This window comes from Lampetra fluviatilis, chromosome 36 (genome assembly GCF_964198595.1).
Source record: "Lampetra fluviatilis chromosome 36, kcLamFluv1.1, whole genome shotgun sequence".
NCBI classification, from domain to species: Eukaryota; Metazoa; Chordata; class Hyperoartia; order Petromyzontiformes; family Petromyzontidae; genus Lampetra; species Lampetra fluviatilis.
This window is the reverse complement of record NC_136310.1, coordinates 8,012,903-8,040,655: the sequence shown is the minus strand read 5'-3', so window position 1 is coordinate 8,040,655 and position 27,753 is coordinate 8,012,903. Positions and strand designations below refer to the sequence as shown.

Sequence of the window (27,753 nt, the reverse complement as noted above, 5' to 3'; positions counted from 1 at the left end):
GACTGTGTGACTGACATGTGGATCTGGACCTGTTGATGCAGATGGATGCTTGTTCTACATGTACTGGAATGTATTTGGCGGCGACATAGTCGTGACCGCTATACGAAAAGCGCATGACTCGTGATCGGAGGGAGGGTTATGAGTTCAATTGTCGGGCAAGGGGCGACTCAGCCCATTAGCTCTCCACGGTTGGTAAAGTGAGTACCACTTTGTGGGACGTCAACAATAGCTGTCTTTATTTCTAGACAGGGAAAAATATCCACCAAGCGTTGTGAGTAATAGAAAACCAAGCCAAAAGCAAAAAAAAAAGTTAAGCACAATCAGCGCGCGGCGATTCCAGTCAAGCATGTATTTTTTTCGGGGGGGGGGGGCGGGGAGGGGGGGGTTTCCACGTCAATCGCAGCCCGTCTAACACCGCTGTCATTTTATTGCGCCCACGGTCATACACTCGGCAAACCTTTTTTTTATTTACAAGCGTTTATTTAGACTGAAGCGATTTAGAACGCAGTAAAAACAAGTGGCAGTTTAATAGGTCACACCTAACACGTGTAATTCCTGTCAAGGTGGCACGAGCTTGCGCTGGAACTTCCCCGCCCCACACACACAGCGCGTACGCGGCACGGTAGGGCCAATCGCTTCGTCACGAAGACAACGACGCGGCGAGTCAATTCAAGCGCCACCGACTTTGCACCGAGCTCAACCGATGGGGCCCGAGAATGAAACTTGCGCGATCGCGAAATAAAAAATGAAACTTTCATGCGTTCCGTCGGGGCGGGGAAGCGAGAGGGCCGTACATTACGGCATTCGCGTAGCACAGTCAAAGCTGCTGCCTTGTATTAGTTCGCGCGTGTAGCTAAATTGCGGGATCCAGTTTAAAAAAAAAAAACTCACATCTGGTGGCTTCCGCTACAAGATTCATATACCTTTCCAGTTTGTTACAATTCTACACCCACCACCGCTCAGCATCATGCAATGATTGTGGTGATTTTAGGGTCAAGATTCCAACCGTCAATAGTGCTGTATACAAGCTTCAATGTGGCAGCATGGCTTGGCAATTGTATTTTTGCCTAAAACAAAATGCCGGTCTTCATAGCAATCTGTAGCGGGGCACAGCTCAATCATGAGTCCTGGTGACTTTAAGAACGCAAATAACATTTTCCGATATCCTTGCAGTCTATACAAGAGCATGGCTTGCTGATGATCCTTTAATGACCGTGGACCAATGACACCTTGACCTTTCCTCGACAGTCTGTAGATCGGCATGATATTACTGATGAGCTATGATAGGGGTGACAATGCTGTGACATGATGTGGACTGTCCTTAGTGTTTTATTCAAGACCTGTCAGTGGAATTATTAAGCAGATTTGAGAATATTTATAATCATTCCTCACTCTATTCTCATGTAATTTATCTTACAATGAGCAGCCAGTCTTATAGCACGTGGCAATGACTGTTGTGTGAAAATGCTCTTTAAACAATGAGATACAAGCTTACGCCAAGAAATGAAACAAACGATACAAACAATACAAACATGTAAACGATACAAACGAGAATGTAACAATGAGACAAAACAAGAATCGGAACCTTGAACAGGGTTCAGCAACTAAAACAACAAGGAGCCAGTATAGTAGTTGGTTTTTACCCTTTTAAACTGGTACAAAACTGACACCTTTATTCAAGGCATCATGTTTGCAATAACCACAACACAAGTAGTCAAAAAAGCAGTTGCTTCTTTTTGTTTGCTTTTTTGACTACTTGTGTTGTGGTTATTGCAAACATGATGCCTTGAATAAAGGTGTCAGTTTTGTACCAGTTTAAAAGGGTAAAAACCTACTACTATATTTTAACACTGGTAAAAGAGATCTCAGTGAGAACAAGGAGCCATTTTTTGTGCAGATTCTGGAAGAAACTCAAGACTTCAGAGAGCTGCAATGCACCATTGGCGAATACGAAACGGTGATGGTCCTCAAACAAAGCGGTCCCCTTCAAGAGCGGCATGCGGCTCCTGGGCCGCAGGTTGCCGACCCCCTGACCTGGAATCGAGTTGCGACCCAGGGTCGCGACAAATAATACAACCTCGGTGGACGGGCGAATCGGTTGATGTCTCCCGAGGACTAACACGCTACTGTGATTAGCTTTTCCAAGGCAACAATTGGCAATATAATACAATTTGGATTTATACACAGTATCTAAATGTAACCACCACAATGCAGCTCTGTTTCCAGTGAGTGACTGTCTTGATGCAAAGGCCTTGATGAGGTTTTTTGTTATTCCGATCATATCCTTTGTATTGTTTCTATTTTTTTCCAGCCTTGTAATAGTGCTGTTTGCTCCACTGCACAAGCATACCATTTCCATACATAAAAACAATACATTCTTACACACACGTTAACTGCTTTGTGAGCTTTAAGAATCAATATTAATTGATGGATCAATATGAATTAATCTACCCCTACCGATTTATATATTTAAATCAGATCACCTCCATAAAGCACTAACCCACGTTACTTTAACACTAATCGAAGGCTTGACTTTCATATACATCTTTGCCATATAACCCACCGATACATTGCCCCGTACTTGAATCATAACTTGTATAAAACAAACAAATCATAATAAGTCCATCACTCCACATAAAGCTGAGTCAATGGTCATTTCTACCAATGCTTTACAGTACCATTTTTATGTAGGCCAATTGGGAACTGGTTTCGACTTACTGAGTTTCATCAGCAAACCCACTCAACAAACACTGCTATGTTTCTGGATGTTATTGGCAAGCGCCACTCATCTATGCCATGCCACTCTTGAATACCATGCGACCCATTCGGTGCAAAAAAAAACACTTAAAACTCTGGCATCACTTGATTCTTCAGAAAGACAGACACAGATCCCCTGTATAGCCTTCAGACCGCTGGACGACCAAGTGCTGTTAGCGAGCACCTTCAGCATCACCCCTTTCCACACTCTCACCTCTCCAAGCTTCCGAACACAGTAAAGTGCACCCCCATTGGTCAATCACTCGTCTCTACAAAAGGGGGGGGGGGGGGTTGGAAGATTGGGAGTGGGTGGGAGCGTGCAACGTGACTGACAAAGAGGGTGGGTGTGGAATGATGTGGGTCAGGCTACACAGTTCGTAGGGATCCGGAAAAAGTGTATATGTCTTGAGAAACGCTTTTTGTGTTAAGTTTGTTGTCCTTCCCCCAGCTCCTCCAATTATCACGGTTGGCTATGTACGATGCGCGAAAGAAGAATAACGTATGGAGTGATGTCTTCTGTCACGTGACACAGATGTTGCCAAATCTGCTCACAACTATCTCGTTCGGTTGTCCCGCAAATAAATCCCATAGGTGACAAACTATTCCGATTGTGTTATTGGCGTCTTCGTTCATGTGAAGAAATGTACAAAATAAAATTCTCGCGGCAAACAGTGCACCATTCTGTGTCAGAGAACAGCCTCGGAAGGAGACACCACAGGACAAATTCTGAAGTTAGTTTAAATAACCTCTTCATTAACAATGGGGGGCCACACCTTGTATATGCCTTGGTGTTGTTCATCGTTCAGTTGATTTTCTTTGACCAGAATAAGAACTTAAAGAGACCAGGATAGAATTATTCGCAAGAGTGAGCAGTTTGCCAGTTGCCGGTGATGAATGCTGCCGTGTACAATTCAAAGAGTAATTTGTGGGTAATTTTTTTTTTTAAATATGGACCCTACCACCAACACACAATGACTTGCTCCTGCAAATTACATCAGGGGGATCTTTAAAGTTCATGTGAGAAGCACACAGCGGCACGTATTATCACGGCTATTACATCTGCAATAATAATAATTACGCCTGCCGGCGGATTAAAACCGCAAAACTGTGCAACTAAGTGGTCATGTCACCAACCAGTCAACACAACAAAAATATTAAATTCTCAGAAAAAAAATAATGCATATGACGAAGCAAACCAAATTTCATTCGAAGTTATTTTGTGCAATAACTTGTGAAGAGGCCGAGACCATCAACCAACTCACTGCAATTGAGAAACCGCAGTTTAATTACGGGCAGGTGAAACCTGTATTTTAACCGAGGATCTGAGTGGTGCTGGCTCTGCACCTGAAATAGTGTTAGCCCCACGAGCCAACTGGCCACCCTCAAAAGTTCACACACAAGAACAGCGCGGACAAACTGTTTTCAATGACCCATCAAGAGACGAATGTGGATCCTGGTGAGATACAACCGACTGACCACTCAGCCGTCCAATTCAGCGTGAACAAGAGTCAAAGTCCACCATCTCCACCAAAGATTAATAGAATTATACAGCTATGAAACTTCACAGGCAACTTACGCCAGCAATTAATATATTGTGAGCAGCTATAGCAATTTGGTATTTAACAATTAAGAGTAAGAAGGTTGCCTGCAGCCAATCGGTGAACACTATGTGGACAATCATTGCTCGACCATTCCCGACTATTCGATCCGACTGAAGGTGGACAACCTGGTTGCCCCACTAGGGGGAGCAGGGATCAGATTTGCCAGGAATTGGGCGACTAAAAATATTATCTTTTCCACGCAAGAGAAAATGGTACAGCAACCATCGCCCTGTGACGATTGCCGGCAACGATCAGCGACAACGTGACTGGTACTAACCTTATTTATGTCACCGTGTCACTCAATCAAGACAACTTGGACCGATACAAGTCGAGTCATTTATTGCGTCCGCTCGTGAAATCACTCTAGAGTGGGTGGGGATTGGGGAAAACAAAAAAAGGGGGCGCATGTACACGCTCGTCACTTTTTTCACTCATCCGGCAGGCCTTTTCGTTACATTTATTTTCTTTAAAATCCCAGAGACGTTTGTCAGCAAGCAGGGGTGGGGGGGCTGCATTCTTTATAAATGCTCCCGTTGCCCCCGACTCGAAAAGGCAATCGCATGCAACGGCTGGGGAGTCCTTTGGCTCGGCTAACATTTCCACTTTCCCTCCTCGCCGTCACGTGTAATCAAAAAAGACATCACTCAAAGTGAAGGCGCACTAAGTATTTAGACTTGTGGTTCGTGAACTTCCAATTTACAACATGATGACAGTCATTAAAGGGGGAGCAGTGATTTTTTATTATTAGGTTGCTTGTTGTGTTGTTTTTTTAGGCGCCAAGCTTTTTGACATTAATTTTACACAAATAAAACATTTGTTATCTCTCTGGCAACAGTTGATGAAGGGCCTATGGCTAACGGCCACACCATATAGTGGGCCAGATGGTGCAGTTGCTACAGTACTAGGACTTGCAGTTGGCAGGTTTCAAGTTCAAAACGTGGTCAGGGGGTCAACTAAACCCATCGCTGTCAACCCTGCAGACTCATGAAAAAGAGTAGTAACCACTTTATGTTTTACGTGAACAGTGGTTACCTTTTGGAAAAGGATGGGCTCTGCCATGAGATCATGGAATGTCCAACTACTGGCTCGTGTGTTTTGTCAACAGAGGTTGGCGTCGACTCCCATCGCTAATTTGAGCAGGATACAACGTTACTGTTTACGAGCACTCTAAATTCAAGATAACCTCAAATTACTATAAACTAAACTATTTTTATTTTACCAGGTAAGGCCCACTGAGTTATATAGCTCTTTTTCAGAAGCGACCTGGCTATCACAAATGAAAGCTCAATGAAGTGGCTTATCACATGGAAATTTATAGCAGTCAAATACTCTATAGACACATGTTGATTCTAAACGTGGAGGGAAAAACCGGAGGAACCAGAGAAAAATCCACGCGACTACGGGAAGACATGCAAACTCCAAATATACAGCAGGCATCAGGGTCAGGATCGTACCCACGACCTCCTGTATACCAGGTGAGGTATTTAACATCTCCTAGCCACCATGGCGCCCTGCGAACATCAGCAGGGACCCACAGCCATCCAATTTGTTAAACATTCACGGTTTACAAATTAACGTAGGTGAATGTTGCTTCTTTACACATTGACAAATGTAGCGGTCACTCACTAAATACGGAATAACCTTTTGAGTGTTATCCCCTCCAATGAACAGAGTTCTCCAGATAATCTGGTTCCCTCCCTCGCGTAAAAACACTTGGTAACAGATTATCTCTAAAACAGTTCACAAATGTGAGGACTCCTCGTACACAAAAAAAGTCATGACACTCTGTGAAACTTTCAAGAATAAAGGGACTATAGCCAGACAGAAATTCCACAAGATGCAGACACCAGACACATCATTTGCAACGGCATGGACAAGGAACCCGTGACTGACAATTTGCACGAGTTAACGCTGCCAAATAGGCGCACGCACACACTGGAGTTAAGAAAAGTGGATCACGTCAAACGCCAACATTTTAGGCAACTTGGGTTATTTTTCGGGTTTTTAAGACGTTCTTACCTTGCACTAAACTGTGAATGGGAAGTGCATTGGTGCTTGTAGGCAAAGCAACACAAACGCAGAGTTAAGCCGATGAGATGAAGGATTTTTATTATTCGCCATTCTCCACGGAACACTTTCTCTTTAGCATCAATTTATCGGGGCAATCTTTGGGGCTCATAACTTCACACCCCCGGTGACTAACGACCAGGCAACCAGGTCTCCAAATTCAATACCCAATTCTTGCGCGCAGCATGTGCCCCGCTATTACAGGCATTCATCACTCCATGACGGGCGCCGGTTCATAAGAGGGCTCTGCAACTTTTTTTTTGAACGACGCAGCCGAAATGCGTCATTTTTTGCGAGAAAATTACGTTTCGGTCTAATATGACGGGAGAGTTCACGCGTGCCTCTTAAATGTTTTAACTCGCCATTCACCAAACCCAGCCACGACAAGTTCTGAAGGAGGACACAATATTAAAAAAATAAAACAATCTCGGAAGGCCAGTCTATTAACGGAGCCTCCATTTTGTTTCGGAGGATTTGGGTGTACAAAGAAATGCGAGCACGGAAAGAACGCAAGCGCGTACAAATGGACGCACCGCGCGCTACGCGTGTAACATTACACCTTGCACCCAGGAGTGCGCGTTCTAACGCATGCTAAATCATGCTGGAACACAGCGAAATGTATAGATGATAAACAAAAATTTACGTAAAAAAACTTTGATATTTCATGAAATAATTTTACAGCCAACATAAATGTTGGCAATCGGACCGGTAAGTGGAGTGTTAAGTTTGGTATTGATTATAGTTTGGGGGTTTTGTAGTTTTTGTAAAAACATATGAAGTGTCCTCAGATGTTGTCCCAGACATCGCAGTAAAGTGGTCTACTGGTCCCCCAATGGCTCTATTCTTGTAGCTAGATGCCCGAGTTGTGTGTCCCGGGCTGTCCAACACTAGTTTGACGCTTCGTTAATGACGCAAAAGAAAAAGCCCTGAACATCACTGCCAGGCGCTCCATCAAAACTCCCGAGTGACGTCACCGCGTTGACCTGGTAGTGAAAATGTTTTACCCTGTGCAATGTCACAGTGACGATGCAATCGTGCGATGCGAGAAAGTCATTGAGCTATAACGGCGCACACAGCAAAAGATTTAGATCCTTTCTTTCCTCACTAACGAAGCCTCAAACTCGTGTCCAGCTCTCAGGAAATACAGCCGACAAATGTACCTGCAAGAGCTGTATTTTCCTTTTGGACTCCAAACGTCTATCAAAACCCCCAGTCAACCTTCGCTCGATGGGGGGGGGGTTGCTCATTCTCCTCTGCTGCCCCTAAGTGCCCCAAACTCCCTTCACCCAACATTCCATTTTTTTTATTTTGCCAGAAACCAAGCTAGACAATGCTTGTCTGCCACAGTAGCACACACCTGAAATCCAGTAAATTTGATAGGGCTCTCAAACCCTTTGGGTTGCAATGTGGCCAGGAGTTTTCAGTACAGAGAGTAGGTTCCTGAAGCACATGTGCAGATATTTGAGTTATCTCCTCGTATGGGACGTGGGTTTATGCGGGCAGTCCGCCTTCCTCCCACTGGACATCTGCCACCGTGGCACCTGGCAAACCTCGGTGGCCATGTCAATTTCCACGAGAGGAAGCCCTAGAAAGCCCCCTGTAGACGGTATTTGGCCTACTCTTCCACGCTGGACGGGCATCTCGGAAGAGGTGGTGGGAGTGCCCAAGTTTTACTCCACCACACGCTGCGGCGCATGCTATTTATTCTGTTAGACGGCCAGAGGCAATGGGATTTACGAAACTTGCCGCGGTTGTTTCAACCTGCCACGCTGGGAAAATCGAACAGGTAACCTTGCGGATCGCAGCATCTCAAGTAAAATAACGAGATAAACGTATTATTGTACCGATGCAGATGTGTCCGCGCTCAGAACCCAGTCCCTCAGCCCTTGTTGAGCTCCAACCAACACCCGCCATCACCAGTGGCACTTTTTTTTCTGGAGACCAGCTTTTCCAGTTCCCTGGCTGTGTTGTTTGTACAACTCGAGCTAGGAGAGCAGGGAAAAAAACCCTCAGCTGTGCCCCATTGCTGCAAGGAGGTTTGTGGGGCCCATGGCGAGGGGGGGGAGACAAAAAAAATAACAACCTAAAAAAATAACCCCCCCCCCTTAACCTTAAAAGCCTCTCGAGTCGAGGGACTCACGCAGAGGCTGAGCCATGGGCGGCCCGGCTGTTTGTTTTACCCCTTTTCACCTGGTCAAACATTGGGGGCTGCTAAAAGCCCTGGCTGAATGGCCAAATCTCGTCGCGCACACACACTCTTCTGCGTTCTTCTTCCTTCGTACGGACGGCTGATGTAGATGAAAGAGCAGCAACAACTACAATTTCACATTCAGGTGGTCAAGCCCAGATAACTGCGTCAGGAGCCAGCGGAGTGTATTGCCGCGATGTCTCCTTCGTATCTGTGGATCGGGCGTTGCGTCGTTATACGTTGTATTATGGTCTGTTTTGGATGATTACAGTCGCACACGACTGGAGAGTTTTTAATTTTCGACTTGTGCATCAGGTGTTCCACATTGACTGCCGTGATTTGTGCAGTGGATGCAATTTAGAGTGGGCCATGAGCTTTGTGGAAGCTCAAACCCAGCGGTCTTCGTCCACACTGTAACTGTGGGAGGAGGTCCGTTACTTATTAATATTATTCTTTCATAGTTGACCACGACGACAGTATTTGTTGTTTTAGATTTTTTCTCTCTCTCAACTCGCTTTCCCCACTCTCTCTCTCTTCTCTCGCCTCCCCCACAGCAGTATTTGTTTTATACTTGTACTGTATGTAGGAGTCGGGGCCTGTCTGTGGCGATCAGTTCACGCACAGCGGCACAATTGTCGTTTTTTTTATTTTGCCTGAAAAAACACAGCTGACCCAATGTACTGCACGGTCGCTTAAACAACGCTCTCGAAATATTGTGCACTCATTTTGTCACCAAATCGATCTAAATGTGGCCAAACTCATTGGATCTCAGAGGCTAACGCAGAATTGAGTCTGGATAGTTCGTGAGATGAATGACCACCGAGGTTTGCCAGGTGCCACGGTGGCAAGATGTTAACTACCTCGCCTGGTATACAGGAGGGTTGTGTGTTTGACCCCGACCCTGACGCCTGCTTATTTGTAGTTTGCATGATCTCCGTGTGGTCGCGTGGATTTCTCCAGGTCTTCCGGTTTTTACCTCCACATTCAGAATCAATACGCGTTTGCAGTATTTGGCTACTATAAATTTCCACATAAACTACTTCGTTCAGCTATCGTTTGTTGCCAGGTCGCTTCTGAAAAGAAAGCTATATAGCTCAGTGGGCCTAACCTAGTAAAATAAAAAACAAACTTGTTTTAGTTTTTATAGTTGTTTGTAGGAACAGGGCTAAAATGTGGCAGGGCATAGTTGTGCCACGAGTGTCACCTCCTTGGATTTTCTCACTTGAAACAAAACATGCATTGATATCAATGGGTCAAACATCTTAAATGTAAGACCATCCGGAAAATAAGTGTTGGGGCACGGTGATACTTTCCTGGGTAAATAAGGGGCATGGTTATTTCTGATTTGAGAAAGCATCCTCGTGAAAGTCAAAGTATCTCCCTTTACAAATGAGAATTGGGGTGAGGTTGGTGGTCCCCCCCCCCCCATTGGTGGTCCAGACCAAGAAGTGGAAATTCTACATTCCCATGTTCAGGGCCATTTTCTCCACAAGGTGACCACTGCTGACCTCTCACAAAGAATTAATCATTTTTCTTCTTGGTTCTTTCGGTAAAGTCATGTAGAAGGGAAATAATAAAATAATAAAAATAAAACATAATAGAATAATTCTCACGACGTTTCGGCCACAACGTTGTGGCACAAGCAGCCGTCCTCTTGAGGATAAAAAAAAAACAATTATCAATTTCAGATGTTTAATTTTCTTTAAAAATATTCCCCCATTAATCATGCATTGTGGTGCACAACTGTAATTCAGCAAAAGTTGGAGGTGGGTTTTGCGGGTCATGCAGAGACCATCATTTTCACGAGACACTCAACTCAGCAGCAATACGTAGTGGTACCTATGTGGCGGCACAGGAATTAGGTTGCTGTATATTTTGCTAGTTTTCATTCCCATGCATGTACGATTATTCGACTGAAGTTTCTTCCAACACAGAGAAAAATAAATTTGCCAAATACTCCAAGTCTTGAGCCTTAATAATGTTAATCTACATGGGGATATTTCACTAGTATGCACACTCACAGCGTTTTTTTTTATCTTCTTGGAACAGGTCTGCCATTCAGACGCTGTCTTTCTGACAGACCTGTTCTTCACCTGAGGACGGCTGCTTGCGTTGTGGCCGAAACGTCGTGAGAATGATTGTATTTTTATTATTTTATTATTTCCATTCTACGTGACTTTACCGAAAGAACCAAGAAGATGAATCCCTGCAGTCACGAAAGCTTGAAATCGAAATAAAATACAATTCTCACAATTGTATTTTATTATGTTTGAGAATTGTATTTTATTATGGTTTATTATTTTATTATTTCCCTTCTACGTGACTTCACCGAAAGAACCAAGAAGATGAATCCCTGCAGTCACGAAAGCTTGAAATCGAAATAAAATACAATTCTCACAATTGTATTTTATTATGTTTGAGAATTGTATTTTATTATGTTTTATTTTGTATTTTATTATGTTTCATTTTTATTATTTTATTATTTCCATTCTACGTGACTTTACCAAAAGAACCAAGAAGATGAATCCCTGGAGTCACGAAAGCTTTAAATCGAAGCGTTTTTTTAAATTCTAATTTTACACCAACTTTGTTTACCTTCCGAATTTGTCACCTCTCCTGAATGAATTTTACGGCGCGAAAGAAGTTCAACATACATACATATAATAGTTCCAAATACTTTACATAATACACTTTTCTCAAAGGGCTCTTACTTTCCCATACGTTTTTTTTGTATTAGATGGCGTAAATGTGTCGTTAAAACCTCCACCATCCGATAAAGCCAATTAATGTTTGTCACGTAATCAAAACATGCCGATTCGTGGATAACATTGGCTGCGAAAGCCAACTACTGTACGTGTTAAACTAGCTCTAACTTGGTTATACTGGATGGAACGATTCCTACTAAATCAGGATGGAATGATTCACCCCCACACCCACCCCCCCATTGACAAACTGAATCAATTCTATTATTAAAATTGTCGCTAACAGTAGTGCCTCTAGTGGCTGTGGGGGGTGACGTGAACCCCATTACACACAGCAAATGTAAAAGGAAAAAAATCAACCCGTAAAAACTAAGTTTTTCACTATAAATCCTTTATATGCGTGGCGGCTAGAGTCCTCTCGTCCTCTGGCTTGAGATGGCTGCCACCTATGGGTCAGATGATTGCATTGCACCATTAAGCAATTGGTAAATAAATATAATATTTTTGTCCTAAAAAGTGTAAAATTTTGGAAAAAAAATTTCACGAACATTAATTGTCACGCACAACGAGTCTGTGTGGAAAATGTCAGCTCGATTGGATCACGGGAAGTGGGTTAATAAACGACGGAAAGATTTGCACGGTCGTAAGCAAGCAAGCGAATTTAATATAAAGGATTTAAAAAGACGCTGATTATTAACGTCTTTATAGAAAAAAACTATATGAATCAATTAATAAATGCATCATTCCACCCCCACTACTAACCCACCTAACCATCAAGTTACACAATCGCATACCTATTCACCAAGCTACTCAACCACCAAACCGCAGACCAATTCGTCAAACCTACCAATCGACTCACGTATTCACCTACCTACCCATCCAACTATCTACTTGCCTACTTACACACCCACCAAAACACCTACCAATTCACCCAACTTATTTAACTACCTACCCACCCACCAAGTTATTACCTAACCACATCCCTATTCGATTACTTGGCTGTCTACCCAGCCACCAAAACATCTACCTATTGACCCCCATACTGATCAACCTACCTCTCAAACAACCTCAAAAAGGAATTTTAAAGGAAGAAAAGGTTTGGAAAAATGTGCCTTCTCCACAGCCCAATGCAGTCAAGGCTCGGCCGTTTTATGCCAATGTTGAGTTAGCAACTGAAAACGTCCACTGGGATTCTTGTGCACTTCCCCGCACCTCATTTCAAACTAAATAAACATTTCACAAGTCTCACCAAATTTCATTCCTCCCACAATCCTCCCAACCTCCTCCCGAAATAGCCGCGAGGGTGCAAGGGTGCAATGGGGCCCTGGGTTTTCAAAAAGGGCGGGTTGGCCTCACGCCTGCGATCCAGAGGTTTTTTGGAAGCATGCGATGGTGGCTCACGGTGAGACTTAGCAAACTCCTAAACCCTCTGGGTGGTAAGGTGAGCAGGAGGTGGCAGTACACAAAGTAGGTCGTTGACCGGTCCATACTATAGTTATAACGTGAGCAAGGTAATTGACAGAATAACTTGGGGGCTGATGAAGAGATCTGCACAGATGAAAATGGCGAGGTACAGGCAGAGAAGACGAAGGTGTTAAGCCTGGACTTGGAAGAGGGTGCGGAAAGAGCAGTGAAGACGGTGAGAGGGAATTCCAAACAGCTGAGGCAACAGCAGCGGAGGAGTGAACGCCTTCAGACTCAGCGAGGCTCAATGATATGCGTCTGCTTCATAAGCTTCGGTCCAGCTACGCTGCTCACCAACATTAACATCGCCACTGGTTGCGGTGGCAATACCTTTAATTTAATTTCCTTTGTCTATTCCGGAAAGCTTCACTGCAAGGTAGGCAGGAAATAGCAGAACAGGAAGTAGGTTCCTGAACTCATCACCATCCGTGTGGAAATTTGAATGTTCATCTTCTTGGTTCTTTTACCGAAAGAACCAAGAAGATGAATCCCTGCAGTCACGAAAGCTTTAAATCGAAATTTGAATGTTGTTTTCATATTTGTCGTATTATTTTCTCCGGTTACTCCATATATCCGTAGTGTGCAAAACACTTACTTGAATTTGAAAAAAGGAGCTAATATGTGACTCCTCCTCAAACAGTTATGATACGCAGGCTTTCCTTCATACATACATTTTTTTATTACGTAATCATTATTAGGGAGTAGTGGTGCAACAGTTAGCACAATGCGCTATGAACCTGGCAACCTGAATTCAATTCCTGGCCATAGCTAAGAGTGCCAAGTGATATCTGAACGAGTTCTGGTAACCCCTCTTCACCACCCCCCCTCACTGACCAGCCTAGTGAAGTATGGTGAAACAACCCCAAGACTGGCACACAGTGTGGGGAGGCCTTCATTACGCAGTGGACTGACAAGAGGCTGGTAGTTATCACAAAGCACGCGTCTCGAATCGCTATACAGTAGATGTATTACAGCCCGTTGCTTTAAGACACCTTTACTCAAAAGAGGGCCTCACTCGCCATCTGGGCTAGCTTTGAGGATAGTTCTGCTTGGTAAAAAAGAGGCCAATTGATTTTTAAAGTACGTCTTTGTTTTTGGTGGAAAATCGGATTATCCGGAGAAAACATTCCCACATTGAAATCACTAAAAAGTTCTGTATAGTCGGATCTGGAAAGCTACACACTGTATTGCCCCTATAGCGGAGCAGATAGGTCACATCAGACCAGACTATGAATGACTCATTTATGCATGAGCAACTAACCTTGATGTTGGATTTAACTTAAGTCAGGCATGATAACACCCACCTGTAATCCAGCACAACGGTCTGCTATAAAACTCCCAACCTGCATGTACTGTATACAAGGTAGCCAGTAGATGGTAGTATAGCAAGTACATTAGCATCCCATTTTTATTACCAAGTATTTTTGAGTTATCGCCTCATACATGCGTGCGGGTTATCTCTGGGCACTCCGGTTTCCTCCCGTATGCAAAATACTTCCTCGAAAAAGAAAATTGACCAAACATCCAAATGCAGACCCACTTGAAAAAAAGGGACTTGCAACCCAGTGAGCTTTTCTTTTGGATGGATGTTAAAGGCATTTTCACTGCACAACGTGCAGGTGTGAGCACGTGGTGAGACTACCCTCTGTTACGCCGTGTTGGCACCAGAATAACATTCAACTCTTACTTTTATACATATAGTAAGTGTCTGAAAGTGTTTTCTCATATCATCAGAGAATGGTTCATAGAAATCATGCAACCAACACCGTATAGACTCTACACAAACCGAAAAGGCAAAAAATAATTTATCCTTACATTGAATCGTGGTGATTCATTGCATCATGGAGACAATTTTTACACTCCTTAAAGGCTAAGGTTATGGCTGTAACAGCTCTCTCGCTGGTTCAGCAGTTCCACTGCTGGATTATTTTTTCCACCCGAGGACGTCGGGATATATAATTTTTATTTTGTTTTATTTTTCTACCTACGTGACTTTACCGAAAGAACCAAAGATTCCTGCAGTCACGAAAGCTTCAACTCAAGTTAATATTAGTGTTTGATATATGGTTAGATTGAGGGGTTAAGTCAGAAGTTAATGTTAGGACTAGGCTATTGTTTATAGTTAGAACCAACAATAGGGTAAAAGTTTTGAATTATGATCAGCGCTCAGTTTAAGATTAGGGTTTGATTTATAGGTTGACAGGGGATGCAGAGTTAGGAGTATGATTTGAGTTAGAATTAAAACATTTATCTTCTTGGTTCTTTCGGTAAAGTCACGTAGAAGGGAAGTAATAAAATAATAATAAAAAACATAATAAAATAATTCTCACGACGTTTCGGCCACAACGCAAGCAGCCGTCATCAGGTGAAGACCAGGTCTGTCGGGGGAGACAGCGTTATGTTTTATTTTTATTATTTTATTACTTCCCTTCTACGTGACTTTACCGAAAGAACCAAGAAGATGAATCCCTGCAGTCATGAAAGCTTTAAATCGAAATTTAAAACATTTATTGTGAGGGTTTAGAATGAGGGTCAGGATTCAGGTTACAGATAGGGCTGGGGTTCAAATTAAGGTTCGTGTTAGAGTTAGCATTAGAGTATAAGATTTAGGTTAACCGTTCGATGTAACGTTATAGAGGAGTTAGGTAACAGGTTAGAGTCGGAGGGGTCTTCTAAGGAGTGCTGATGAGCATGGACAAAAACCCTTCTTTGTTTCCGAGGACCTACAAATCGCTTAGCTACTTGATTACCTCCTAGAAACAACACCTGTTGCTCCCCAGGGGTCTACAGATTCTAATTTACCAACTCCTTGGTCTGTGACTTAGTCTGCCAAACCAGACGTTTAATTAATTGAGGCAATTTACTCATTACGAATAATTACTATGTGAACAACGCGCCTTATGTTGGCGATGGAAATTGCCATCACTGGGACTAATACTCGATTTTAACAAGCATGATGAGCAGACCACAATTTTTTTACAGCCCAAATAATGACAAAGTGGCCAGGTGTCATTGTGGTGAAAGCACTCAATTCACAATCAGACGTCCGCCGTGGGTTAAGTCCCGGTCGAGTGTTGACTTGGGCCCATGAGAATCACCGTCATCCCTCTGGGTTGACAAATTGAGTGGCACACTTTGTGGAAAGTCAACAGTCCTGGTCCTATGAAGTAAAAAAAGCTTCATAGCTCCACTGAACATCTTTGAAAAAGGGCTTTATATCTCATCGGATTCCTCCAGTATACATATTCTGATTCTGTAATGAGCCTTCTTGTCTGAAAGGCCCAACGCAGAAGATCCCTGGGTTTGAGCTTCCACAAAGCTCATGGTCTACCCTAAACCGCATCCACACAAACCATGGCAGATGTGGATACCTGATGCAGAAATGGAATATTAAAAACTCTCCAGCTTGCGACTCTGGTCACCCAGAACAGACCATATATCACATAACGATGCGATGCCCAATCCACAAATACGAAGGAAACATCATGGCAACACACTCCGCTACTCCTGCTGACGCAGTTGTCTGGCTTGACCACCTGAATGTGAAATTGTAGTTGTTGCTCTGCATCTACATCAGCCATACGAAAGTACGGGAATGTATGTATGTCGAACTTATTTCGCACCGTACGTAGCCAACCGTGCTAATCGGAGGAATGTTCCATTTTCAAGACAAGCTTCAGAGCCTACGCCCATTTGAGCAAGGAGACACTCGGACTAATTAACATGATTCCACCGATGGTTTGGATGCAATAATTGTGATTTTACAACCCTCTGTCAAATCACTGCTGGGTGAAGGCCTTCTTCCCATGCTGTATGTCAAAGGAGTTATTTGACTATACTTCATTTTGGTCGGTGTGGGTTTGTGACAGAAGGGGGGGGGGGGCGCGCAGATCCGGTTCCATGGCTAGGAGTCACACTTAAATCACGAAGTTCAGTGTAATGCGCTCACCACCATTGCACCACCGCTCCCCCCACCTTGGATGAAAGTGATTTGTGATTTAATTTTTATAAGGATTCTTCCTGATGCCGGAGGCTACACTGATATCACAACTTAAACCTAGCCGACTCCTAATGCTGTGGTCCATTAATTCTGGTTAAAATGTAGGTTTCTGTATTTCTTTAATTACAAAATTGATTTGCAATTTTCTTACCGTTGCTTTACTTTAATTGCAGCCAATTAAACGGAGGTGGGAAATGCTCGCCGCTTGGTGCTTCAGATGAAAAATCATAAACATGAACGAAAATTGTGGTATGCTTAATGTTAAAAATAACCAGCCAGTTGGCACTGCGATTTAGCATACTCAAACCGCAATCAGGAGGGTCACAAGTTCGAATCTCAGTTGGGGTCGACTCAGCCCATCTTATCACCATTCCCCATGATCAATAAATTAACTACCACCTACTTACTTGGAGAAGCCAAATGCGGTTCATCCTGCAGACTCACCCCAGCCATTGGAAATGTGCAATTTCAACCACCGACCGGGTACTGCCAGTGAAGAAAATGCTATCCCAAACTCGTTTGATAAGGAAAACATTTTGACTTTTTGACCCGAAATTACCAAACCTTTTAAATTATATCATAATAATGCAGTTAAATGTGAGATGAGCAATGCTGAAAACAGTTAAATAAAATATGGGATTAATATAAACTCATTGATCATCAGCCACGTTCAACCCCCTCCTCCGCAAGCCGTTGCCATCTCTCACAATCCTGTAAAGAACTTCAATGGAACTTTCGCCAATGGTAGTATAGCTCAAGCTGCATTAAGAGAATACTTTATATTTTAATGGACTCTAATAAAAACATTTTCTTGGTTCTTTCGGTAAAGTCACGTAGAAGGAGAATAATAAAATAACAACAATGAAACATAAAAAAATAATTCTCACGACGTTTCGGCCACAACGCAAGCAGCCGTCCTCAGGTGAAGAACAGGTCTGTCGGGAAGACAGCGTCTGAATGACGCTGAAACGTCGTGAGAATTATTTTATTATGTTTTATTTGTATTATTTGTATTATTTTATTATTTTCCTTCTACGTGACTTTACCGAAAGAACCAAGAAGATGAATCCCTGCAGTCACGAAAGCTTTAAATCGAAATCTAATAAAAACAATTAAGCAGTATTTAAAAAAAATAACATGGAATGTTTTTTGAAACGAAATGTCCTTTTAAAGGAAAGCATTAAAATGCGGTGACATTATCGCTGTTTGGTATGCGTCATTCACTACACCGTTCACAATTTCCAAATACGTGTTGAATAAAATTTATATATATTTTTTTTCCCGTCAAAGCCTCACCCCGAGTCTCAAGACAATTTTTAGGAGGGTCCTGCTTTGGGAAGTTTAATCGTTTCCATTTTTAAGGTGTGTTTTGCGTGCCAGAGGAAACCGGAATAACTGAAAAATTACGTGATTGATGAGGTGATAACACAGGGGATAGATACAAAAGGTCCACAGACGGGTTCCCAAAACTTGTTGCTGTACTACCATCTCCTTGCTCTCGCAGGCCAGTGGGTCGATGGGACAGATTCACAAATCGCTGCGATCGACCCACGCTTTTCTCAAAAGTGCGAGATCACAGCCATACGCCACCTCATGCTTATTTTGTTTCTCCAAGTGGGGTGGGAATGTCTCATTTGTAAGAGTGACCTGGGGCATTAGTCTGTCAGTAGGGGACGACACTTGCTGCGTACCGTGCAAATAATTTGCGGGCAAGTTTAACATTTTGAAAATTTGGATAGTGGCCACCAGCACACAGTGGCTTCCTCTCGCGAATGATGGTCACAGGGGGGTTTATCAGCTACTGTGAAGCAGACGGCACGTAGTATTATGGTTATTACACCTGCATAATTATGCAGGTGGTCAGTGCAGGTTGGCGCAAGGGTGGGGGGAGGAGCGCTAAGGGCCGGCTCAGATAGCTGTATCTCACTGCATACAGCAATCGTGCTGTGACGGTTCCACCTGAAGACAGAAGCTTGTGTTGCCTCCGAAACGTCGTGATTTTTATTTTATTTTTTATAAAAAAAATGTTTTACCTACGTGACTTCACCGAAAAAACCTAAGAATATCAGATATCAATCACCACTCACGTCAGCCGTGGCTGGGAATCGAACTCGGGTCGCCTGATTCATAGCGCAGTGAACCTGACGCCCACCCAGATACACATGGAAATGCACTTGTCAATGGCTTGATAAACTAAGGGGGAAAAATCCACGCTTTTTAAATAGAATTACTGTGAAAGGATATCATGTAAAAAAAAAGTAATATCTAAACAGTAAAACGAATACAGTAAGTCCTCGTTTAACACGGTAGATGCGTTCCCAAGTGTCGCAGCGAAAACAATTACCGCATATATAATGGCACAATAAAGTTTGGCGAGATAAGATGTGTGCACGCACGCGGCGAGATTAACAACTGAGGGTACGTCGCCGCGTCACTGTATCATTCCCCGTACTTTATCCACTCAGCTCAAGAAAGTAGTTCGTCGTCGACCGCTCAGAAACCGCGTTATAACGGGCGTATTCCACGTTATTAATAGGCACAGAGTGGAAGAACCATGTTCTCGCGAAAATGCATCGTGTGAACACGCGTTCAGGCGATACCATATTGAAATTAAATCGTGATGCATAAAGTACGTCCAATAACTTACTTCACAAGTACAGCATTAAAAAAAAATACACCAAGACGTGGTCTTTACATGTGTTACACAAAGGCTGAATTGCAAATAATACTAAAAGCTATGAATGTATTGCATACAAACCAGATTTTAAAATGTCATGGCAAGATATAGGAATTAAAAATAGCATTGCTAGAAAGTCAGGGATGTGGGGCGATCCACATCACTTGTTTATGGCTATGTGTCACCTATTAAACATTCTAGATTCATGTGGCAGGGCCAAGATAAGAACACAACTGTTGGCTAACTAAGTACTTCCCATAAAGTGGTACTCATCTCATATATCCTCAAGGCCAAGGGCCGGTTGAGGATGATGGGCTGATCTGACCCGACCAGTGGTGAGTAGAGCGGTCCCTAGAGGATGGTGAGATCGTGAGCTTAATCGATGTTTTCACCGCGTAGTGTACACCCGTGTGCACGTGCCGTGCGTTTTTGTTGTTGTGTTCGTTTGTCCTTACTCCCGCACGTCCGACTGGCACGGTTGGCTACGTACGGTGCGAAAGAAGTTCATCATATTGTACATGCACAGTGCGCATTCTACGTGCAGTACAGTTCATACACACGGACACACAAAACAAACACCCCACCGCCTCCCAAATGATTATTTTAGACCATAAGACAAGTGTAAGTGCACCTACGAAGGGCTGGCACGGCACATGGGGCTGGCTAATCGATCCCCGCGTGTGAATTGCAGCACGCACGAGTGTGCGCGCGCGCCAGTTGACACGCCCACGTGTGCTGCACGCGCACGTACTGTACTGCGATATCCGAGCACGTGTGGGTCGTTACCACGGCGGCCGTGCCAGGCTAGGTGCACTCCGAGGCCACGTGAAGTGACGGCCCGACTAAGGCAGTGTACTTAGCAGTAAAAAAAACGATTGTTTAAAAATGTGGCAACATTAAGAATTATGTTTTCAAATGTCGGTCCTGTTTCGAGTATTAAAAACATAAAGCGCACACACATAATTGAGTTTTGAAATTCGCCTTTTAAAACGCAGTTTTGCACAATCAAATAAATTCGTTATTAAAATAAAGTACGCACAGCGGAGTTTCTAACGGGGCTTACATAGCATATTTTAAAATACGGTACTGTACCTTAAAATGACTACTGTATAAATAATAAAAACATACTGCTGAAAGTATATTAGAGCGTATTTCACTATTTTAATATCCAGTACTGTACTTTACATCTATATACAGGATATATTTTAGAATTAGGTGTATTGCCTGTCTGGGACAGAGAGCATAATCCAATAGGATGGTGTAATAAGGCATCTAGCAATCACAGTGGCAGATTACCATTCATCCCATTTTTCATCTCAACCCATCATCATTCCTTTAGGGTGTTGATAAAGTACTACATTGTGGTAAGTGAACTGCGGTCGTCATTCGTAGCTTTGTTCTCCAGCCCCGTTATGGGAATGTGGAATTACCCCCCATTGGCTCAGTCGCCAATGGAGACGCCTCTGAAACATCACAACTGACAGTACTCTCTAGAAAGTTGTAAACACAAACTCCAGTCATTTACGTATAATTTTTTTTCTAAAACGTGTACGGTACTTAGTATGAAATGCTGTACAATTTACACAAGTCTACACTACCGTATAAATATTTTCTAAAAGAGCCTTCAAATACCCACCACTGCATTACATTTTGGAACATCACAATGCACCATTAATAAACGCCACTGCATTTGGTGAAGGTGGGGGGGAACACATGCAAGTCTTTAAAATAACACCGTGGCACATTTTTTAAGGAAAAATAACAGTACAGTACTTAAAAAAAAACGCAGCCATCACGTAGTCAAAACAGAAGTGGGGGGGGGGAAGTAAAGAGTTTGGACTAAAAAAAATAACGAACCTCCCCGCGCCCCCTAAGAAAAACACAACATTTCTCATTCCAGCAGCACGCAACGAGTCTCAGTCAAATCAAAATTGGGGGGGGGGGGGGGCTCTAGGTGAGCCACTGACACCCCCCTCCCTCTGTATGTGCACCATCCAGTCTGTCTTACTCTCGCTCTGCGTCTCTCTCTCTCGCATCGCTCCACTCTCTCCTCCCTCCCTTTAAACCAAACGAGACAAAAGGAAAAAAAAACCAAAAATGGCAGCCGCAGTCGCCATGTTCTCAGAGGCGGAGTCAAACACCCACCCAGTCTTCATCTCACTCACTCCCTCCTCCCCATCAACATTAGTATCCTTCGATCTCCATCATCATCACCATTATCATCACCACAAAGCACCATCCCCTCCTACTCCTCCCCTTGGCTAGGACTCGATCGACACCCCTCCCGCTCCCCGTGCGAAGTATGCACGGACACACCACGTTGGTTGACCCGTAAGCCTATGTTTGACTATGAGCTTCCACGTAAAGTGCGTACAAAGACCCCCCCCCCTTCACAGACTGTCGGGACAAGTGCCGTAAGCGAGCACCTTATATATGAAGGCCGGCACGGCACAGCACACAAAGGGGGGTTGGGTGGCCAGCGCCAGGCCAGGCCGCCTTCGTCTCCCTCGTGGCGATGTGTACACACCGCATCGCGTTACTCAATTAAGGCAAAGTTGACCTAGTTGAGGCATTCGACCGGTTCAGATAATCGCCACCGATGATTGCCATAAGCGGCACAGCGCGGTAACCGCTACACTACCGCTCCCCATCCATCTCTCTCACACACACAGTAGTGCAGGAGCTTACATATAGCTCATGTTATCTGTACTGTATGCACGTGTGTGCATGTACAAGCGTGTACGTTCTTTATGGCTGGGTCATTGTAATCCGCATGCCCAGCGAGAGAATAGCTGGACTGATGTGGTACAGGAGGCTGTGGACTTGCCTAACACCGGTAACCAGCAGTGTTAAGATCGGCCTCTGTGGGCGAAGCTCGTGAAGTACGCTATTAGGAAAAAAAGAGCGACGTTCACAACAACGAGCGGCAAAGGTGGTGCATCTGCCAGTCATCTCAGTCAACCCAGGGCACCTGGGGGGGGTCTGTCCCATGATCGCATTGCCAGCGAGACATCCGTCACTTCACGTGGCCTCGGAGTGCACCTAGCCTGGCACGGCCGCCGTGGTAACGACCCACACGTGCTCGGATATCGTAGTACAGTACGTGCGCGTGCAGCACACGTGGGCGTGTCAACTGGCGCGCGCGCACACTCGTGCGTGCTGCAATTCACACGCGTGGATCGACCCTTCGTAGGTGCACTTACACTTGTTTTATGGTCTAAAAGAATCATTTGGGAGGTGGTGGGGTGTTTGTTTTGTGTGTCCGTGTGTATGAACTGTACCGCACGTAGAATGCGCACTGTGCATGTACAATATGATGAACTTCTTTCGCACCGTACGTAGCCAACTAAACTAAACAACAACAAAAACGCACGGCACGTGCACACGGGTGTACACACTACGCAGGATATTGATCAAGGGTGGCGAGTCAACACGCTGTGTACGCGCGAGTGTAATACTGCACATTGAGTGTGAAGATGTGTGTGTGCACGCACGTATACTTGTGTAAAGCAAATGTATGGCCCTGTGTACGGTTCATTGCATTTAGTATTTAGCACTGCATATATGTAGGAAATGTGTACACGGCCGTACATGTCCACACACGCGTAAATACATGTTTACGTAATCTCGCGTGTGACGATATTCTTTGTGCATTACGTGTGATGATGTGTGCCTACGTACGTTCACTGTTTACACTCACAGGACGTGTACGGTTACACTTCTGCGTGTGCAGATGCTAAAGAGTGCACGTGTGTGTGCTCAGCACAAATAGGAGTTCAGTACAAGTCGTGGGGAGGTCGTCATCAAGCAATGGATTGACAAAAGACTGTAAATGAGTACACGTATGTCATATACTACACGTGTACTGTATGCATGCATACGTTGGACATGCACTGTACACACTGTGCCTACGTACACATACTGTACTTGTTTGTGCATGCATAAGTTGTACATTAACTATATACACTGTGTCCATGTGTGGACAAGCATGCTTGTATACGTGCGCAGTCGTAATGCATGTGTCTGTGCATGTGGAGTGTGGGCAGTTGCATGTATGATTGCATGGTGCAGAGTGCACGTGATGTACGAGATGGGTGTCTACGTATATATTGTGTACTGAATCATGCATGTGTACTTGCATATGTACTCAAGGGTGTTTTCGTATGCTTGTGAATATATATACAGTATAGTACTTTAATGTGTCCACATACAGGTGTGGGTATAGTTTTGCATATATGGTAATCACTTGTGCATTTCGACAGTACGTGCGTATGCTGCTGCGCGTGTATTTGTACATTTATAATTGTGTACGCACACAGCATTACCTGCATTGAAGTGTGTATGTTTGGAATGCATGTTTACGTGTGTACGTGAATGTATACGTGTGCATTATACACGTGTGTGTGTGTGAGGAGCGGTGGTGCAGTGGTTAGCGGACAGCGCGACGAACTCAACGACTCGAGTTCGATTCGGGCTCACGACCAACACCAGTACCGATTATCTTGCAGAGGTCCCGTGCCTCTCCCCTAGATCGTCTCTGCCTTAAATGAGCACCTGGTGCGGTGGCTAAACATCAGCACCGAGGAGACAAAGGCGGCCGGGCATGGTGCTGGCCCCCACCCCTCGTGTGCCTTCATATGTGCTACTCGCCAACAGCACTTGCCCCAACAGTCTGTTCAAGGCTATACGGGGAATCTTTGCATTTGTATTACACGTGTATAAGTGTTCATGCTGACTCGCGTGTACAAGTGTGTAAGTACGAATACGTATGTGCTTACGTGCGTGTAGGTATACGCGTACGTGTGAGTACACGTGTGTATGCGCATGTATATTCTGTGTACATCAGGTGTGCATGTAACCCTTCTCTCACATTTTTACAAAGTGCACGTGGCAACGTGAATGTACACGTGTTGCATATGTACATGCTTGTGTACAAGTGTGTATATGTACACGCGTGTGAGCATATAATTGTGTAAATATACACAGAAAACCCAGTGTATTTTGAGCTGTTTACGTGTGGAACTGTGCACGTATATTATTACATTAGTTATATTACGTGTACACAATCCTATGACAACTGCATGTACGAATACCTGCATATTTGTATGTACTGTATGTTGCATTGGCGTGTCCACTACGAACATCGTTGACCAAGGATGGATTGCCGAGACGGGAATTTCAATACTGTACGATTTTACAGCCATTCTCAACAGGCCAGCTCTCCCCTCCGTCGACTCGGCCTTAAAACGACCACACAACACGCGTGGTTTAACCAATACAACTTCCACTATCAATAACCACCACCACAATCACCAGCGATGTAACGAGCTGTAACAATAGATGCTCGCAAACTGTTTTGCATTCGTACGCACAACCATACATGCACAATATTATGATAGGAGTTAAACCACCACTATATTGCCAGCATTGATAGCACCATCGCTAACTATAGACAAGACGTGCCTGTACCACCTCTAGGTCGGCTCAGCCTTAAACAAACGAGACAAAGGCGGCTTGGGGGATTTGATTGCCCTGTGCTGTTTTTTTATAATCACGTTGCCTCCTCATTCGCATCACTTGTGTCGGAAGCTCATTAAAATTCGCACTTAATAGTGGGCTCGTTAACAATGTGAGCTTAAATAAAACAGTGGGTTCTTTTGTCTGGTGCGCGCGTTTACATATATATACACACACACACACAACACGTATGTTGGTTATTTTCAAAGGTAAAAAACATTTTGTCGCGCAATTAATTTCCCTCAATTTCGCCACGGGTAACGTTGGCGGTCGCCACTTCAGCCGGAGAGAGGTGGGCAAAAGAAAAAAAACTCTTAAGCAAAAAAAAATGGGGGTAGAAAAAAAAGATAAAAAAACGAAAAGAAAAAAAAGAGCCGCCATTTTTTTTACCCGCAAACCCCCCCTCGGCCCCTCCCCTCATCCACTCCCCCCCCCCCACGCGGGCCCCGCCCCTCACACACCCCTCCCCACCCGGCCCCGCCCTTTTAAAATCTCTACTGCACACGCGCGGCGTTGGCGGGAAACGGCGCGCTCCCATTGGTCGAGAGCGTGGCGCGCGCACCGCCCACCGACCGGCGCGGGCGAGGCACGTGACGCGCACGCCGACCAATGGGAACGCCGGAGGAACCCGATGCGCGCTGGGAAATGCAACGGGCGATCGCGCGCTTTTATACCTCCCCCCCCCAACGGCCCCGCCCCTCAGCTACGCCCCCCCCCCTACCCCCGCCCCCCCTCAAGGCTCCGCATACCTGACGCGCCTTTTTATAAAAAAAAATAAAGCGCGGGCAATCAATTAAACGACAGCGTTACGACGGTTAACGAGCGAGCAGCTTGCTGTAAAAAAAACACCGCTTCGGCTGACGAATAAAATACGAAGTGGTGACGGCGAAAAGCGGAATGCTCGGCGCCTTGCAGCGAAACGCACCTTTGCCGTTGGCCGCTCCGAGTCGAGCTTGCGAGAGACACGGACAGGGGGGGGGAGAGTTTTTTTCTCTCTCTCTCGGCTCGGCGTCTCCGCTTTTTTTCTTCGAGCGCTCTCTCTTTGCTCCCTCGCGCTCTCCTCCTCCTCCTCCCCGCGCGGGCCCCGCCTTCCTCCCCACCCCCTCACCCCTCCCTCTCCACCCACCCACCCACTCACTCACTCATAGCCCCGCCCCCCCCTCATCATGGCCCCGCCCATCCCATCATGGCCCCGCCCACTCCAGCAAAGTGGGTGGGGGCGGGAGTGGGCGGGGGATAATTAACTCGTATAAGGAGCTAATTAATATACACTTCCGGTTTGCCGGCGGAAACTTCCGATTTTTATTAGCAAGCGTTGCGCGCGCGTGGGCTTTAAAACGCTCGCTTCCGGATAATTAGCATAAACGTGCCTTTACGTTTACCGTGTAATTAGCATATCGGATAATTAGCATACCGGGTCATTAGAATAACGGATCATTAGCATAATAGGGTTCGCTCATAAAACGATTCGATTAATCGTCACGCGCGCCTCAAATTTTTCCTGATTCGATTCTCAAGTCAAAATAAATTTGTATTTCTGTTCTTGCAGCGACGCTTATCCAGTCAATAATAAAAACATATTTTTAAAAATTTGTTAAGGTTTTTTTTTTTGCCTTAGAAAAATATATAACCGGCGACGTTTCGTGCAATGGTCCTTCATAAGCACATGCTGTCACGAATGTGTTACGGTTTTTATTTAGTTAAGTGCCTGTGCACCACTGCCAACGCATCTGCATCACCGAATCACTTGTACAATCATCCTCAACCATGGTAAATCCACTGCTGGATGAGATCTTCAACCACTACATATCCTTTGGTTCTTTCGGTAAAGTCACGTAGGTAAAAAATAAATTAACTCACGACGTTTCGGGCACAACACAAGCGTCCGTCATCAGGTGGGATAACCACAGCAAGAAACAATTGCTGAAGTGGGCCCACTAATTTAACTTATTTTATAGCTACGTGACTTTACCGAAAGAACCAAAGAGTATGGAACCCTGCAGTCACGAAAACTTCAAATCTATATTCACTACATATCCGTAGTAGTAGTATAGGCGTAAAGACAGAGGTGCGGTCCTGCAATTTCTGACAATTTTAGCGGAATGATCTCCACTCGACAGAGCTCTGGAGAGCCCGTCTTGTGTGTATTTGGTCTACTCTTCCACATTGGTCATACGCCATGGTGAAAGACGTGGGAACACCCACATTTTATCCTACCACACGTGACCTGCCGGTCGACTACATTTGGTGTGTCCATTTATACTGCTGGTTGGGCAGTCGGGGACACTACCAACACCACCACCTATCAACCACCACCAACCACCCACCACTAACATTCACCCACCCACCACCATCCACCCACCTACCCACCACCACTCATCCACCCACTTACCACTCACCAACCATCACATCCACCCACCATCAACCGCCTACCCACTCACCACCACCCACCCCCACCCGCCCGCCCACCCACCACCACCATCCACCCACCCACCACCATCCACCCACACACTCACCCCCACCATCCACTCACACACCCACCACCACCATCCATCCACCGACCCACTCACCCACCACCACTCAACCACCACCACTCAACCACCACCACCACCAACAACCCACCCACTACCACCATTTACCCGGCCGCCCACCCACCACCACCATCCACTCACACATCCACCCACCAACCACCATCCATCCACTCACCCACCACCACCATCCATCCACTCACCCACCACCACCATCCACCCCCACCCACCACCACCACCCACACACCCACT

General features: G+C 44.8%; 1 protein-coding gene across 5 annotated transcripts in view; it reads right to left on the bottom strand.

The window, feature by feature from the left end:
* The window catches only part of LOC144945074 (zinc finger protein 362-like), a 63,630-nt gene extending 37,574 nt beyond the window's left edge, over window positions 1-26,056 (bottom strand). For 4 of the 5 annotated variants that reach the window (XM_078873310.1, XM_078873312.1, XM_078873315.1 and 1 more), the window contains exon 1: window positions 25,899-26,056. The gene's annotated coding sequence lies outside the window, so the exon portion shown is untranslated. Of the gene's footprint in view, window positions 1-4,635; window positions 4,862-25,898 lie in introns of those variants that run through there. The other variant, XM_078873311.1, reaches the window with a different exon arrangement.
* Window positions 26,057-27,753: the final 1,697 nt, after the last annotated feature.